The 9965-nt window shown below is 46.5% G+C and overlaps 1 pseudogene; it reads left to right on the forward strand.

Moving 5' to 3' along the window:
* The window catches only part of LOC147985625 (uncharacterized), a 30987-nt pseudogene extending 21254 nt beyond the window's left edge, over nucleotides 1-9733 (forward strand).
* Nucleotides 9734-9965: the final 232 nt, after the last annotated feature.

Here is a 9965-nt window from a genome sequence, read left to right on the forward strand (position 1 = left end):
AAGCTGTCGTTTCTAAAATTTTGGGGATGCGATGCTTATGTCAAGAAACTTCAACCTGAAAAGCTCGAACCCAAATCGGAAAAATGCGTCTTCATAGGATACCCAAAAGAAACTATTGGGTACACCTTCTACCTCAGATCCGAAGGCAAGATCTTTGTTGCCAAGAATGGGTCCTTTCTAGAGAAAGAGTTTCTCTCGAAAGAAGTAAGTGGGAGGAAAGTAGAGCTTGATGAAGTATTACCTCTTGAACCGGCAAATGGCGCAACTCAAGAAAATGTTCCTGAGGTGCCTGCACCGACTAGAGAGGAAGTTAATGATAATGATCAAGATACTTCTGATCAAGCTCCTACTGAGATTCGAAGGTCCACGAGGACACGTTCCGCACCAGAGTGGTACGGCAACCCTGTCTTGGAAATCATGTTGTTAGACAACGGTGAACCTTCGAACTATGAAGAAGCGATGGCGGACCCGGATTCCGACAAATGGCTAGAAGCCATGAAATCCGAGATAGGATCCATGTAGGAAAACGAAGTATGGACTTTGACTGACTTGCCCGTTGAACGGCGAGCCATAGAGAATAAATGGATCTTTAAGAAGAAGACAGACGCGGATGGTAATGTAACCATCTATAAAGCTCGACTTGTCGCTAAGGGTTATCGACAAGTTCAAGGGGTTGACTACGATGAGACTTTCTCACCGGTAGCGAAGCTGAAGTCCGTCTGAATCATGTTAGCAATTGCCGCATTCTACGATTATGAGATATGGCAAATGGATGTCAAAACGGCATTCCTTAATGGTTTCCTTAAGGAAGAATTGTATATGATGCAGCCGGAAGGTTTTGTCGATCCTAAGAATGCTGACAAGGTGTGCAAGCTCCAACGCTCGATTTACGGGCTGGTGCAAGCATCTCGGAGTTGGAACATTCGCTTTGATGAGATGATCAAAGCGTTTGGGTTCACGCAGACTTATGGAGAAGCCTGCGTTTACAAGAAAGTGAGTGGGAGCTCTGTAGCATTTCTCATATTATATGTAGATGACATACTATTGATGGGAAATGATATAGAACTCTTGGACAGCATCAAGGCCTACTTGAATAAAAGTTTTTCAATGAAGGACCTTGGAGAAGCTGCTTATATATTGGGCATCAAGATCTATAGAGATAGATCGAGACGCCTCATAGGCCTTTCACAAAGCACATACCTTGATAAGATATTGAAGAAGTTCAATATGGATCATTCTAAGAAGGGGTTCTTACCTGTGTTACAAGATGTGAAATTGAGCTCAGCTCAATGTCCGACCACGGCAGAAGATATAGAAGAGATGAGCATCATCCCCTATGCATCAGCCATAGGTTCTATTATGTATGCCATGCTGTGTACCAGACCTGATGTAAACCTTGCCGTAAGTTTGGTAGGAAGGTACCAAAGTAATCCCGGCAAGGAACACTGGACAGCGGTCAAGAACATCCTGAAGTACCTGAAAAGGACTAAGGAAATGTTTCTCGTTTATGGAGGTGACGAAGAGCTCGTCGTAATGGGTTACGTCGACGCTAGCTTCGACACAGATCTGGATGACTCTAAGTCACAGACCGGATACGTGTATATTTTGAATGGTGGGGCAGTAAGCTGGTGCAGTTGCAAGCAGAGCGTCGTGGCGGGATCTACATGTGAAGCGGAGTACATGGCAGCCTCGGAGGCAGCACATGAAGCAATATGGGTGAAGGAGTTCATCACCGACCTAGGAGTCATACCCAATGCGTCGGGGCCAATCAAACTCTTTTGTGACAACACTGGAGCTATTGCACTTGCCAAGGAGCCCAGGTTTCACAAGAAGACAAGGCACATCAAGCGTCGCTTCAACTCCATTCGTGAAAATGTTCAAGATGGAGACATAGAGATTTGTAAAGTGCACACGGACCTGAATGTGGCAGATCCGATGACTAAACCTCTCCCTAGGGCAAAACATGATCAACACCAGAATTCCATGGGTGTTCGATTCATCACGATGTAACTAGATTATTGACTCTAGTGCAAGTGGGAGACTGTTGGAAATATGCCCTAGAGGCAATAATAAAAGCATTATTATTATATTTCCTTGTTCATGATAATTGTCTTTATTCATGCTATAATTGTGTTATCCGGAAATCGTAATACATGTGTGAATAACAGACACCAACATGTCCCTAGTAAGCCTCTAGTTGACTAGCTCGTTGATCAACAGATAGTCATGGTTTCCTGACTATGGACATTGGATGTCATTGATAACGAGATCACATCATTAGGAGAATGATGTGATGGACAAGACCCAATCCTAAACATAGCATAAGATCGTATAGTTCGTTTGCTAGAGTTTTCCAATGTCAAAGTATCTTTTCCTTAGACCATGAGATCGTGTAACTCCCGGATACCGTAGGAGTGCTTTGGGTATACCAAACGTCACAACGTAACTGGGTGACTATAAAGGTAGACTACGAGTATCTCCGAAAGTATCTGTTGGGTTAACATGGATCAAGACTGGGATTTGTCACTCCGTATGACGGAGAGGTATCGCTGGGCCCACTCGGTAATGCATCATCATAATGAGCTCAAAGTGACCAAGTATCTGGTCACGGGATCATGCATTACGGTACGAGTAAAGTGACTTGCCGGTAACGAGATTGAACGAGGTATTGGGATACCGACGATCGAATCTCGGGCAAGTAACATATCGATAGACAAAGGGAATTGCGTACGGGGTTGATTGAATCCTCGACATCGTGGTTCATCCGATGAGATCATCGTGGAGCATGTGGGAGCCAACATGGGTATCCAGATCCCGCTGTTGGTTATTGACTGGAGAGTCGTCTCGGTCATGTCTGCTTGTCTCCCGAACCCGTAGGGTCTACACACTTAAGGTTCGGTGACGCTAGGGTTGTGAAGATATGTATATGCAGTAACCCGAATGTTGTTCGGAGTCCCGGATGAGATCCCGGACGTCACGAGGAGTTCCGGAATGGTCCGGAGGTAAAGAATTATATATAGGAAGTGATGTTTCGGCCATCGGGACAAGTTTCGGGGTTATCGGTATTGTACCGGGACCACTGGAGGGGTCCCATGGGCCCACCGGGTGGGGCCACCTGTCCCGGGGGGCCACATGGGCTGTAGGGGGTGCGCCTTGGCCTACATGGGCCAAGGGCACCAGCCCTACTAGGCCCATGCGCCTAGGGTTTCCACCAAGGAGGAGTCCAAGTGGTGGAAGGCACCCCGAGGTGCCTTGGGGGGGAGGGAAACCCTCCCCTGGCCGCCGCACCTAGGAGATCAGATCTCCTAGGCTGCGCACCAACCCCCCTGGCACCCCTATATATAGTGGGGGAAGAGGAGGGATTACACACCAGCCCCTGGCGCCTCCATCCCCCCGTTACGTCTCTCCCTCGTAGTCTTGGCGAAGCCCTGCTTCTGTGACGCCCTGCATCCACCACCATGCCGTCGTGCTGCTGGATCTTCATCAACCTCTCCTCCCCCCTTGCTGGATCAAGAAGGAGGAGACGTCTCCCGTCCCGTACGTGTGTTGAACGCGGAGGTGCCGTCCGTTCGGCGCTGGTCATCGGTGATTTGGATCACGTCGAGTACGACTACATCATCACCGTTCTTTTGAACGCTTCCGTGCGCAATCTACAAAGGTATGTAGATGCATTAGATGACTCGTTGCTAGATGAACTCCTAGATGATCTTGGTGAAACGAGTAGGAAAATTTTTGTTTCCTGCAACGTTCCCCAACAGGTCCACCCAGCAAATGGGTTGCTGGTCCACCACGGACTGGGAAGCTAAAAATACAAGTTGTATGGTGCAGAGGCAAGTAAAAAAATGCCATCAAGAGCCATCCACTGGAAAAAAAATCACGTCTGATGTGCTTTTTCATTCACGCCGCCGGCCCCCTCTTTAATCCAGTTCGCTCAATTCCCCAATCGGCAGCATGGGACGGAAGTTTATTTCCCCCTCACGCCTGCCGGGGGATTGAAGAAGCGTTACATCGAATCCAACACCGGTGATGGCTGCTTATCCAAGTGATTTTCAAATAAGAAACTGCATGTCCGAGAGGCAGAGCATTGAAATCAACAAGTACTTTTCAAACATGGATAACAGAATGCTAGAAATTTTATTCATGGTAAAAATGGAACTAACAACAAGTTAACATCATGTTGATCAACATTCATGTATAGCACATCTTCATATGATTCAAAGTCAAAAAGATATGATATTTTCAAAATGGCAAGACAATGTTGAGTGTGCGAAAAAGGGGGTAAACTAGGGACGAAATTTTGTTAAGTGTTAGATATTTTTCAACTGCACCAGTTGGAATCGAACCCGTGTAGTATAGCTTTTGGGTGAGAGGGCTGCAGCCACCGGGCTAGTGCGGTATGTTCGAAAGAATGAAGGCATCTTCCCCTGCTCCGGTTCTTCCCCGTCCGTGTGCGCTCACCGTGGCGCCGCCGTATGTCGTTGTCAACAAGCTCGACAAACGAGAGGAATCCAGAGAGGACTGTACACCGAGAGACTGACAGTGGGGACCCACCAGGTCCAAGCCGTACACAAGCAAGTGCCCCATTGGAAATAAAGATTCCTCTTAATTGTATACTAACGTTGGGGCCCACGGGTTTGTCAACCTTAGTCAATAAACGAAATAAATTTTCAATGTTGACTGTCATCGGGGAGCTTTTTTTCAGGGGTATCGGGGATCTTTTTTTGTTGTTGTTGTTGTTGCGGGAAAGGGGTATCGGGGATCTAGCTGGTATCATTTTTTCCAGAGCGCGAACAAGTATCAGCCAGGCCTAGGTTTTGTTGTTTAACATGCGTAGCCCACGACATACCGAGACAGTGGTTTCAACTTATTTTTTGAGGTCCATCATGTACGTACCGGCCTATGGGCCTCCCAGTGTGGGTTTTACTTTTTCTAAAGATCGGCAGCCCAATGTATTTTTTTAATAAAATGTAGATCTCTGTTCTATTTATCTATATATATAATAATAATGATGTGTCCTATTTATGTTTTCCCTTCTAACCACATTATATATGTTTATATTATTACTATTATCATATATTTAATAAAGACTTATATATACATTATAAAAACATCCCACGTCTTATTAACTTATAAAAGTAAATGTTTAACAGAAGTTGGCAAAGAAAATCCTGGTTGTTTTTGACTCATAGGCAAGGAAAATCCTGGTGATTACGTACAAAAACTTGCAAAGATTTTAAGGACCAATGTAATAATAACACGCTCATTCTTGTTTTGAGCAATAACTCACTAATTTGTTAATTTTATATATAAGAAATGTGCCGTTTCGGTTTATTTTTTATATTAATTGCTCCTTCTAACCTAATATTATATATAAAACAAACCCAGCTAATTCGTGTATTTCAAGAAAGTGCAAATGGGCTGGGATTTCTTAGAAAACATTAAATGGGCTGCATTGACGCGAAATTATTTGTTCAACCAGTCCAGCAAATGGACTGTAAATTCTAAAAACCATGGTTAAATATATGCCACATTTTTGCAGGCTGACATGTGGGCCAATAGGTCAAAGCCTACGCAAGGCGTTGTCAACTTGGTCAACAAATGATTATGACATCCATAGCCATTGGATTTATATCCACCGGCCGGCATGCACCTTCAATCTCTCGTCTTCTTCCTCCAGTGTCGTCGAGACCGCCTGCTCCGGCCTCCGGCAGCTAGCGGCTCTCCTTAGCACGCATCGATGTGAAGCGCTACCCTACCACCGTCCAGGCTATCCCTCCATCCCTCCACACCTCCTGTTATTCTCCACCGACTGCAGCCCCACGCCGCACCAGAACCAGTTATAACCCTTGTACTCCTCTCAATCTGTGACTCCACTCCCGCGTCTTCCCATCTCCGGGTCGTTCCCGTCCGGGGCCTCGCCGTCGTCCACCGCCTCGCTGCGCTCGGCGCGGCGTGGTCAACAAACGAGAGTCATCGAAAGAGGACTATACGTGGAGAGCCTGGCGGCTGGGAACCACGAGGTCCATGGTCGCACGCAAGGAAAGTTCCTCCTTATTAAGCTGGGAAAAATGTTTCCTCCCCCTGACAGCTGGGACCCACCGACTGTATCTTCGCACGGAAGGAAGTGCCTCCTTGTTATGCGAAAGAAACTATTCCTCCCAATGACAGATGGGACCCGACAGATTTGGTGGCTGACTTGTGGACCTACTAAACTGACGTGTACGCAGTGCTTTGTCAACTTAATCAACAAATGATTCTAGCTGTTGGACCATTGGATGTTAATCTAACAGTCGTGTTGCTTCTTCAACCTCTGTTCTTGCTCCCGTCTCCCGTGGGCGGCAGTGCTGTCGCGCACCCGAACCAATCAAGTTTCCCACTCCTCTCCATATGCGACTCCACTACCACGTCTTCCCCATCTCCGGGTCGTTCCAGTCTGGGGCCTCGCCGTCGTCCATCGGCCTTGGTGCGCTCGGCATGGTGTGGTCAACATGGTCAACAAATGAGAGTCATCGGAAGATAATTGTACGAGAGAGGCTGATAGTGGGGACGCACTACGCCCATGGATGCATGCATGCAACTACATCCTTTTTACCCTAAAAATAATGTTTTCTCCCCCTGATATCTGGGACCCACCAGCTACATCTTCGCATGCAAGGAAGTGCATCCTTATTACGGGCAAAAAAAATGATTCCCCTTGACAGCTGGGACCCAGCAGCTATATCTTCGCACGCAAAGAAGTGCGTCCTTATCCTCCTTGACAGCTGGGACCCACCAGGTCGAAGCGTATGTACCGTTGTTTGTCTTGTCACAAACATGTACGTACATACTGGTCGATCGGTCGCTCTACAATGATGAACCGTGGCCGAGTAAGTAGCGGCACATGTCATACTAGAGCCCCCCACGTAGCAGTTCAGGTTGTCCCGTCTAAACCGTGTACACGTACATACAGCCACACGCCAAAAAATACGGCCACATACATACATATGAGCAGGGTCTCGAAACGCGTACTCACACATACGGACGGCCAGGGTTGTTCATCTTCAGCTAACCGGCTGGGTCGGAACAGAGGAAACAACGTCGTGTTCACCAGGATCCAAGTGACTGGGTCGGAATGCGTCCTCTTCATCGGGAGGCAATAGACTAGGTCGGAATGGGTCGTGTTCAATGGAGCCAATTGGCTTGGACGGAACAGCCGGAATGGGGTCTGGCGTACCGCAAAACGGAGGAAAACGGCCTTGTGTTCGACCGCGTACGGTCAAAACAGGGTCCTGTTCATCGGCAAGGGTCTAACGTACGGCAAAACAGAGGAAACGGACTTGTGTTTGAGCTCCTATGGTCGAAATAGGGTGCTGTTGATTGGGAGGGGTGTGGGGTACTGCAAAACGGAGGAAACAGACTTGTGTTGGAGCGCCTATGGTCGAAGCGAGGGTCCTATTCATCGAGAGGGGTGTGGTGTACCGCAAAACGGGACTCCACGGGCCTCCTCTAGCCTCCACCGTCGACCTCCTCTAGCCTCCACCTGTGACTGTTCATCCACGGCATCTCCCTCCTGCCTCCACCAGCTACTGTTCATCCAACCTCCACTGCTCCTCCACCGGCTACTGTTCAATCAGCCCTCTTCACGGGGTCCTGTTCAACCACCCATCAACGGGCTACTATTCAACCAGCCCTCCACGGGGTCTTGTTCAACTAGCCCTCTCCACGGGGGCCTGTTCAACCAGCCCTCCACAGGGTCCTGTTCATCCAGCAGCAACGGCCTCTACTATCACGGGGTCCTGTTCATCCAACCTCCCAACAACGCTCATTGTTCATCAAGAGGCAATAGGTTCGATCGGCTTCAGTTAGCAACAGTAGCAAAGGAATCGCTCGATCAGGTTCAGTTAACAGCCAGGGATCGATCGATCGCTTGGGTTTAGTAGCGCGTAGCCTGCAGTGCAATCGCTCAGGTTCAGTAGGCGAATGCCTCGCTCGGGTTCAGTTAGAGCCCAACGCCTCACACCCACGCGCGTACGTGTACGAGAGAAACGCGCATCGCTCGGCCCCGACCACCCACCATAACCGGGAACTCCCTGATATTTTCCTCGCCCTTGCTTCTACCACGATTTTTTCCATCATGGATGGCCCAAAGAATGTCATGCAGCCGCGTCTCCGGCCCGCCCAGGATGAAAAGCCCATTTTCTATCATGATTTTTTGTCATGGAAGTAGGAGCCCACCACAACTATGATGATACCGGGTTTTGTCACAATTATCGTCATAGAAGTGTCATAAGCATGACAGAAAAAATTTCGTTTGGCCCAAAATGTCACGGATGTGTCTTTTTTTTGTAGTGTAAGCTAACGAATGGGTCTTGTCCATCACATCATTCTCCTAATGATGTGATCCCGTTATCAAATGACAGCTCATGTCCATGTTAGGAAACTTTAACCATCTTTGATCAACGAGCTAGTCAAGTAGAGACTCACTAGGGACACGGTGTTTGTTTATATATTCACACATGTATTTAGGTTCCCGGTCAATACAATTCTAGCATTAATAATAAACCTTTATCATGAATAAGGAAATATAAAATAACAACTTTATTATTGCCTCTAAGGCATATTTCCTTCAATAACTGCTTGAAATGGTACAGACCCCAAGCCACTACCCAATACTTTGGCAGTGCCAATGCGGGTTTAGGTTTCTTCCACATTGAGTCCGAAGACAAGGATGCTATTAAATGGCTGAACCTGACCAATGTGTGTGTTCCGTGATTGAGGAAGGTTCCATCACCACTCAAGAGTTGAAAAACAACTTCTCTGAGATCTGGAAGACTAATTGGCCATGGCAGGTGAGACAATTGAATGAAAAACGTTTCTTAGTCAGGTTCCACCTCATAACAAAGCAAAAGGATTTAGTGGAGCTCTCTCCATCAATCTCAGGAAAAAATGGGTGACTGTTTCTTTTGACAAATGGGATGGGGAAGAGTTAGCCTATGCTGAACTACAGGAGGTTTAGGTGAGTATGATGGGGATTCCTATCAATAAGCTCACCTGGAAAGTCATCTCACAGACTTCTTGTATCTTAGGCATCCTAGTGAATGTGGAGTGGCTTGAAATCTTTAGAAGCTTTTATGAAAAGGTTAAAGTCAAGATTGTTGTGAGAGATATCTCGAAGATACCATCTGAAAGGCTAGTGGAGATTGACAAGGAGTTATTCCTTATATCTTTCCTGGTTGACACAAAACCAATCTTGGAAGCTGCTAATCCCAGTACTAATGATACAGAAATAACTAATGATGATCTGCTAGAAGGTGAACCTGAAAAAGATCTGCATATGCAGGGGCCAAAAGATATGTGGACACACAAAGAAAAGAACAAAAACAAATCTACTAGGGTCCTACTCAGAACTCTCAAAAAGCTCCTTCACACTCCAAAACTCCTATGGATTTAATGAACTCACTGGAAAAGAAGGTGCAAAGTGTTATCTTGGGTATGAAGAGTGATGGGAGCATTAAAGAGAGCATACAGAGAAAACTGCCTGAGGAGAATATTGGTGTCCAGTTACTTGAGCAATTTGATGAGGAATCTGAGGGTGAAGGCATATCTATAGAATATCCAACCCAACAGAATTTGCAACACGGACAAGCTAAGAATTGGGGCCCCGTTGTGGCGCCCACGATGATTACTAGAATCAGAAGAGATGGGAGGACTGCAATACAGAAGGCTGAAGACCTTAAAAAGCTCAAATACCTGAAGGTAACAGAAACACGAACTCCTTTTCTGCATTCAATGATGATGTATTGTTATTGAAAGCTAGGAAAGTTGGGTTATATTGAGGAGATGATGATGTTAATGTTTCTCATAACATCCAGACCATTAGGCTGGTGGAGAATGGTAGATTTATCTGCTTTTAAAGAATCTCATCATGAATGTTTCCTCCTGACTGAATTAGATATCAGTTTTGAGGAATATAATAATGATGCCTC

The sequence above is a fragment of the Triticum urartu genome, chromosome 2A (assembly GCF_056163025.1).
Source record: "Triticum urartu cultivar PI428250 chromosome 2A, HENAU_Tu73, whole genome shotgun sequence".
Classification (NCBI taxonomy): Eukaryota; Viridiplantae; Streptophyta; class Magnoliopsida; order Poales; family Poaceae; genus Triticum; species Triticum urartu.